At 50.2% G+C, this 8,205-nt stretch overlaps 1 non-coding gene across 1 annotated transcript; it reads left to right on the top strand.

The window, feature by feature from the left end:
- The first annotated feature begins 7,903 nt into the window (after positions 1-7,903).
- On the top strand, positions 7,904-7,991 carry TRNAS-GCU. The gene has a single exon. It is a non-coding gene; the product is annotated as a tRNA-Ser (tRNA).
- Positions 7,992-8,205: the final 214 nt, after the last annotated feature.

The raw sequence follows: 8,205 nt of genomic DNA on the forward strand, positions 1-8,205 counted from the left end.
GAGCTGGGCTGCAGACAGAGCCTGTTCTACAGCTGGTGAAGTGACAGGGACACACTCCTGCTCGTGCTGGCTCTGAAATAACAGCAGAAGCAGATCGAAGAGAATGAGCTCATGGGCAGCTGCCCTGTCAGTGCATCACTCACCTGGCAGGTGTTACACAAAACACAGCACTTCCCCCCCACTGCCACCACTTCATTATACTGTCCATGGGGGTCTTTGTCCTTCAGGACTTTGATCTCTCCGGGTGGTCCATGGTGATTCATAACAGAGCCATTGGGGGAGCAGGAGTCATCCCAATGGAAATCTCTCCACTTCTTTCTCAGTGTTACCTTCTTAGCCCTGGCTTTGGAGATGACATTAGCCTTATCCTGTCTTGATTTTAGGTAGGATTTTCATCACCTTCTGGGGCTTGGCAGCTTACAACTTTTGAGGGCTTTTCTCTGCCTTTTTGGTCCCCGCTGCAGTCAGTACATTCTAGACATGGGCATGGTGACCTTCCTGAGGATCTTGACAGCTTTAGCCAGCTTCTTGGTGGCTATTTTCCTGCTCACAGCCACTGTCGTCTTCTCATGCCTTGTCCTGGGGGCCTAGCCGTTGGCTGAATGTGAAGGAGCCAAAGTGCTGGTGACTTTAGCCCGCACCAAGTGGCCTTTGCTTGTCAGACTCCTGAACCCCAACTGGATGTGGTTCTTGTTCTTCTGCACAACACAGCCCTGGAGAGGAGGGATCTGCAAATGTACATTCATATGATCCCTTTGTTTAATTGATGAAAACATAAACTAGACACTTAGAGGCTTGGAACTGATTTCAGCTGATGGACAGGTTTGCTAGGTTTTTATGCATTTGGACAGTGAAATGTTGAGTGTTTACATTCATTTCAAGCATCCCCGTATAGTGGAGCTCCTGAACATAATGGAGAATGGAAATCAAAATGTTTTCCCTTTTTTCAAAAATAAAGATAAAAAAATAAGAGGCTTATTAGAGGGCATTTGGATTTGAAGCAGGGACCACTTGATCTGCAGTCAAACACTCTACCACTGAGCTCTACTCCCATGAGAGCAGATGCTTTCCCCATTGTAGCTGAAGCACATCAGTGATTCCAATAGCAGGGGCAGGTTCTCTCTGGGGCACAGAGATTTTTCGGGGAGTTGGTGGCTCCTTTCTTTCCTCACCCTGGAGTAAACTCAGCTTTTTATTCCATGGTACATGTTTTATGGACTAACAACAGCAGCTTGAAGAAAGAGGAGAGTGAATATCTCACTCTCAGGGCTGAAGGTGGCCACGTCCCCTCTGTCTGACCGTTGCCATTGCAGGAGAGAAGGTTTCAATGGAATTGAATGCCCTGGCTCAGACTAGAGACACAGAAAGGTTTTGCTGTTCATTGAACAGCAAAGGAAATTGTGTCTGTATGTGAAACTGAGGAGGGACATGAAATGCCCACAGGGTGGCGCAATGCCCTAAGCTAAGGCAGGAGGGTGAAGGAATGGGGCTGAGGAATGACTGAAGTGGACTCACCTGGGATTGAAATGACATTTGTTTGTGTCGGGCAGTGAGAAATGTGACATTAATTCAGATGCAGGGTTGAGGCTTTTTTAGCTGCTTGTAGAACTTGAACTTGATTTCCCAGAAGGGAGAAAGGGAAAGTCTGGGGCGGCCTTTAGTCCCTGGCTGGAGCAGTGTATGAAAAAGGCTCCAGAGACGCAGCTGGCAATTACAGGCCACTGAGGCTAACGTCAGTATCAGGCACATTGGGTGGAATTGTAGAGCCCAATGATTAGACCCATCGGTGAAGGGAATTTGCTGGGTGTAGCGGGTGATTCCCTGCTCCTGCCCTGCGGGGCTTGAAGCAGCCCAGGAGAGGGCTGGGGCAAGGAGCCTGGGCTGATTGGGGGAAGCAGGCTCAGCTGGGGCCATGCCCCAGTCAGGCCCAGCTGGCCCCTATAAGAGGCTGTGAGCCAGGAGCCCAGTCAGTCTCCCTCTGTTTGTAGCGAGAGAAGGGCCTGGCTGCAGGGACCCAAGCAAGACACCTAGAGTGGGAGCAGGGCTGGGGAAGGGCCAGAGGAGCTGGGAGCTCTGGCCTGGAAAGCCCCAGGCTGCAGGCCTGACTCTAGGCTGAATAGGTGCAGGGCTGCAATGGGGCAGCCCAGGGGGAAGCAGAGGCAGCAGGTCCAAACCCCTTTGCCTGTGATGAGTGGCTCATACTGCAGTCTGCCCCAGTGAATGGGGGCTGGATGGAGACTGGGCAGTAGCCAAGACTGAGGTGAAGTGGGGATAGTGGGTGGGGGTTCTCCTGGGAGGGGGAGACCCAGAACTGTGGGGATACTGCCGGGGGTACTGCCAGGGTAAAAGGGGCACCAGGGTCCTGGGAGGGGCAGGGGGCCAGCTGCGGTAAGGCAGATCACCGGCTTGCAGAGGGTGCTCTGACAGCTGGAGAGCTAATTCCCACGACAAGCAGCAGGAGGTGCCACCGGGTGAGTCTGCCCCCGCTTACATTGGGGAAGAATGAACATGGTTTTTGTAAAGGAAAATCATGCCTCACGAATCTACTATAATTCTTTGAGGGAGTCAACAAGCATGTGGATAAAGGTGATCCCATGGATATAGTATACTTAGATTTTCAGAAAACCTTTGACAAGGTCTCTCCCCGAAGGCTTTGAAGCAAAATGGGATAAGATGGAAGGTCCTCTCTGGGATAGGTAACTGGTTCAAAGGCAAGAAAGAAAGGGTCTGATTTTCAGAATGGAGAGAGGTAAATAGTGGTGTCCTCCTGGGGTCTGTACTGGGTCCAGCACTGTTCAACATACTCCTGAGTGATCTGGAAAAAGGGGTAAACAGTGAGGTGGAAACATTTGCAGATGATACAAACCAACTCAAGTTAGTTACGTCCAAACGAGAGTGCAAAGTGTGACAAAAGGATCTCAGCAAACTGAGTGACCAGGCAGCGAAAAGGCAGATGAAATTCAATGTGGATAAATGCAAAGTAATGCACATGGGAAAAGATGATCCCAGCTCTACATCTAAACTGATGGGGTCTAAATTAGCTCTTACAACTTAAGAAAGAGATCTTGGAGTCACTGTGGATACTTCTCTGAAAACATCTACTCAATGTTCATTGGCAGTCAAAAAAGCCAACAAAATGTTGGGAAGTCATTAGGTAAGGAATGACTAGCAAGACATAAATATAATATTGCCTGTGTATAAATCTGTGGTATGCCCACATCTTGAATACTGGAGCTGGTCCCCCATCTCAAAAAGATGTATCGGAATTGGGAAAGGTACAGAAAAGGGCAACCAAAATGATTGGGGTGTGGAACAGCTGCTATGTGAGGTGAGATTAATAAGACTGAGGGGAGTTTTCAGCTTGGAAAAGAGATGACTAAGGGGGGGGGCTAGGATAGAGGTCTATAAAATGATGATGGGTTTGGAGAAAGTAAATAAGGAAGTATCAGAGGGGTAGCCGTGTTAGTCTGGATCTGTAAGGAAGTGCTATTTACTCCTTCTCATAACACAAGAACTAGGGGTCACCCGATGAAATGAATAGGCAGCAGGTTTAAAACAAACCAAAGGAAGTATTTCTTCACCCAACACACAGTCAACCTGGGGAAACTTTGCAAGAGGATGTTGTGAGGGCCAAGACTATAACAGGGTCCACCAAAGAACTAGATAAGTTGATGGAGGACGGGTCCATCATTGGCTATTAGCCAGGATGGGCAGGGATAGAAAACCATGCTCTTGAAGTGTCCCCAGCCTCTGTTTGCCGGAAGCTGGGAATGGGCGACAGGGAATGGATCGCTTGATGATTCCCTGTTCTGTCAATTCCCTCGTGGGCACCTGGCATTGGCCACTGTGGGAGGACAGGATTCTGGGTTGGCTGGACCATTGGTCTGATCCAGTATGGCCGCTCTTATGACCGATAGAGGGCAGTCCCCACCAGCAATATTTATATTTGGTGCACTGAAAGGGCCAACTTTCCAAAGCTGACCCAAAGGTTTAGTAAAAGTGTTTTGGAGAAAAACACTAACCAGAACAATGCGAATGAAAACTGGGAGGTATTGTTTAAGGAGCTTGTTAGATGGGGCATAAGCCACATTGCCTAATTAGCTGAGCTTGCAATGGCCTTCCACTCAACTGCCTGACATTTCTCCGTCTGCAAATGTGGTACCCATTTTAAAACCTAGATCCAATCAATTACAACATGTCCGGGAAGATTCTAGGCATCAATGATCTGATCATTGGGTTGATGGCGGTGAACAAGAGATTCTCATAAGGCTCCCTCCCTCCCTCTTCCCAAGAGCCACCCTCATCCTCTCTCCCCTTTCTGCTCCCGCATCCTCTGCAAACTTTCGAAGACAGATGCCTCGTGATGGCCTTTGCTCGTGGGGATGTTGCCTCTTGGTCACGGTTTCGGCCCTTTTGGGGGGAAGGATGCAGCAGATGGCGTGTGGCGGGGGGAGCCCAGGGCCTCCCATGGGCTCTGACCCAGGCCATTCTGAGGGCAACACTTTCTACCACCCCGCTATTGTCCTAAGTTCACAGTTTATCACAGGAAGCTCTGACGGGTGTCAGCTCACTGCTCAGTACCTCTTCTCAGCCGGGCGTGGCATGGCAGCTCTCTCCTTGGGGTGGTAGCTGCCTCTGTTATGCTGACGGATCCAGGTTGGTGACGCGGTGGTGGGCGGGACTGAACCGGGGACCTCTGGAGCTTAGTGTGTGGGTCTCTACAGCATGAACTAAAAGCCACCCGGCTGTTAGCGAGGGCTGTATAGAAGACATGTTTTATTGCTCCCTCTAAGTGATCTCGGTGCCACTAGCTGGGACACCCCACCACCCCCTGGAGGTGTGTGGGGGTTACGTACTTCCCCTAGCTGAGGAAGCGCATCCTGAGCTTCGGAGAGTTCCCAGCTGTAACCCCGGATGACCCCTGTAACAATGCGACCACTCGCAGGACACTATTGAGAGTATCAATTCAGGATAAATTGCTTGGAGCAGGGCAGTCGCAGCCCGAGGCTGGGTGCCCTTTACTATTAAAGCACATCACAGCAGCCATGCAGAGAGGACTTTGGTTTCACCCCACTGGCCAATTGGATGTCATACAAGCAATTCCCTCAGCTATTCCAGTTCCCTTCGATCACCACCAGCCCCGCTCCTTATGGGGATGAATGGTTATGAAAACCAAAACCCCAGTAAAAGAAAACGGGTTCTCTCAAAGGACCCCAAAGGACCAAGCCCCAGATGCAGGTCAATAGACGAGTCAGATCTTACCCACAAATCACGCTCTTGCAAATCCTTTAGCGTTGTTATGGAAAAATTGATCCATGTGTTGTGTTTTCAATCAGATCAGCCTGAGGCCTTTTATTGATTAGAAGCACGCAGGGGAGAACCGTTATGGAAACGGCCTCCCCAAAGCTGGTTACAGACAGCCTTATAAAGCTTAAAACCACAGTCGTAATATGCAAGTTACATACATAATTTCCTTATTATTTTGCTAAAAAAATATTGCAAAGTTAATGCTGATTGGAGCAGCAGTAAATTTCTTCCATATTAGGCTTTTCCTGTTATTACTTATCTGTTCTATGCGGTTACGTGTTGACAGTAGGGGATATTACCAAACTGTTTTTCAGTCGGGGACTGTTAGGACTTTCCACTGTCTCCTCTGTGCCCCCCTACTTGGCTTGTCTGGCCGGCCCTGGCAGCTTGACATGAGGCCTGGGCCTACAAGGCCTTGGATAACACTGGATATTCCCTTACAACATCTAAAATATAAAGGTTTATTCATAAAAAGAAAGAAATAGAGATGAGAGTTATAAAATTTTTAAAGGAATCAATTACACACAGTAATGGCAAAGTTCTTGGTTCAGGCTTGTAGCAGTGATGGAATAAAATGCAGGTTCAAATCAAGTCTCTGGAGTCCGTCCACAGCTGGGATGGGTCATTCAGTCCTTTGTCTAGAGCTTCAGTTTGTAGCAAAGTCCCTCCAGAGACATGAAGCTGCACTGAAAATAAGATGGAGACGAGGCATCAGCCTTTTATAGCCTCTTGCCATGTGGTCTTTGCTTTCTTTGTCCCAAGGACACTCTATCCAGCACGTGGCATAGAAAAACCTTAGAGTTCTGTCCATAGGCAGGTCCCTGCAGTCCTTGCTGAGTCACAAGGCGTATCTGCCTTCTCTCAGTGGGTCGATTGTAGAGCTGATGGTCCTTAATGGGCCATTAAGCAGGCTAGGCAGAACTGACACCAACTTGTCTGGCTGGGGTGTTCCCCAGAAGCAGAGCACAAGTTTGAAATACGGGCAGCATAGAGCCAATATTCATAACGTCAACAACAAAAATGATACACATCTAGAGATAGCATCATTATAATCAGCTAATCAGAACCTCTCCATAGACCTCTTACACGACAACCTTTCTACAATATTCACTGCAAATATAGAACAGCGGTCACAACGGTGATCTATACAGTTACAGATTATGTCAATAACGTCACAGGAGGTGACACGGCATCAGTGAGACTGATACTGGAATAGCCTCCAGTTTTGGTGTCCTCGTTTGAAAAAGATGTTGTGAAATTGGAGCTGGGGCAGCAAAGAGCCACCAAATGTTCTGAGGGCTGGAGAAAAATGCCTTCTAGTGAGCTACTGAAAGAGCTCAACCTGTCCAGCTTATCAAAAGAAGATTGAAAAGTGACTTCATTGAAGTGCCTTAATGGAGAGAAAGGATTGGGTATTAAAGGGTATTAAAGGTATTTAAAGGGTATTAAAGGGCAGCACGTAATGGAGGCTCGCGGGGGCTCAGCCTCCCCAAACCTTGCGTCGCCAAGGGGACAGTGGGGCCCATCACTAGGGGCCCTGGCCAAATTAGGCCCCCCTGGGAAAGTCTCCCCCATGTCGGCCCCAGGGCTGGAGGAGCTCCCACTCCCTGCTACGGCCCGGGGGCTGCAGCAGGGGCACAGAGCTTATCTGGTCTCGGGGCCGCAGCGGGGCAGGGGTAAAGGAGTGACAGGGTGGGGCCAGTGGGGGAAGGGGTGGAACAGAGGTGACAGTGGGTGGGGCCGTGGGTGGAAGGGGTGGAAGGGGGCGGAGCCACAGACAGAAGTGGGGGGGGCAGGGTTCCGGTGCTGGGGCCCCCACACTTGTTCTCCCTTTCCCTGGGCTTTGGCATCACTAGCCCCTGCTTAGCGAGTAGGGGTCAGTGGTCCCCAAAACGTGGGGCGTGACTCCTAGGGGGACACAGAGGAAGATTGATGGGGGCACCTCAGGGCCTGAGCCAGCCCCCATGGAGGGCAGGGAGGGAGCCCCACTCAGCCCCACTCTGTCCCAGCTCTTCCCCAACCCCACCCTCAGCCTGGGCCCCTGGCTCCCAGCCCGGCCTCGACCCCCTGACCCCTGTCCGCACCCCTCTCCCCAGCAAGCAACGGCCTCACTCCCAGCCCCGCTTCTCGACCGCGGCTTCCGAGGGGCCACAGCCATGGGTACGAGGGCGCAGTGTGACATGTTTGGGGCCCACTGGGTTAGGGTGACGTCCTCAATCACTTCTCTGCCGTCCAATGAAAGCGATTCCTCCCCCACCCACCCCTCTGTCAGGACGGCCTAGGTACGTTCCGCTGCCCTTCACTCGTACAGGAAGGAGAATAATATTTCATTCCACTCAATGCTAAAGTGATTTGTTACCCACCACCATCCCAAACTGGTCATTTTGGGGAAGTGGCCCCATCATGCTGCATAGCTAGGCAGAGTAGGGATGTCTGTGCAAACACGGCCTGTTCCTGAAGTCTTCCCCCAGCTCCTCACTAGATGTGACGGGGGAGCTCATTCAGCCCCTCCTTACGCTTAGTATTTAAATACTCCTTAGTGGCCCTATCTCTGCCGGCCTTAGATTTCTCCTCCTGTCACTATCTTAGAAGCTCAGATGAGGTGGCTGAGTGGTGAAGGTGATGGACTGCTAATCCATTGTGCTCTGCACGCATGGGTTCAAATCCCATCCTCATGGGCTGCATTTAGTCTTCACTCTCCTTTATAGACAACCATCTCCCCCCTTGGTACAATGACAGATCAAACAAGGTTGCTTCCTGCAAACAAAAACCTTCTCAGAATCTCAACTGCCCCTCCCCCCAACTTGCTTCAAATAAAATGCCTAAATCCCAGATTTCTAAGAAAATTCTCTAGTCCTGCATTTCTTAGTTTTTATCTCAAAGGGAACAGCCTCATAA

This window comes from Mauremys mutica, unplaced genomic scaffold, assembly GCF_020497125.1.
Source record: "Mauremys mutica isolate MM-2020 ecotype Southern unplaced genomic scaffold, ASM2049712v1 000393F_np12_subseq_70375:222436_obj, whole genome shotgun sequence".
NCBI classification, from domain to species: domain Eukaryota; kingdom Metazoa; phylum Chordata; order Testudines; family Geoemydidae; genus Mauremys; species Mauremys mutica.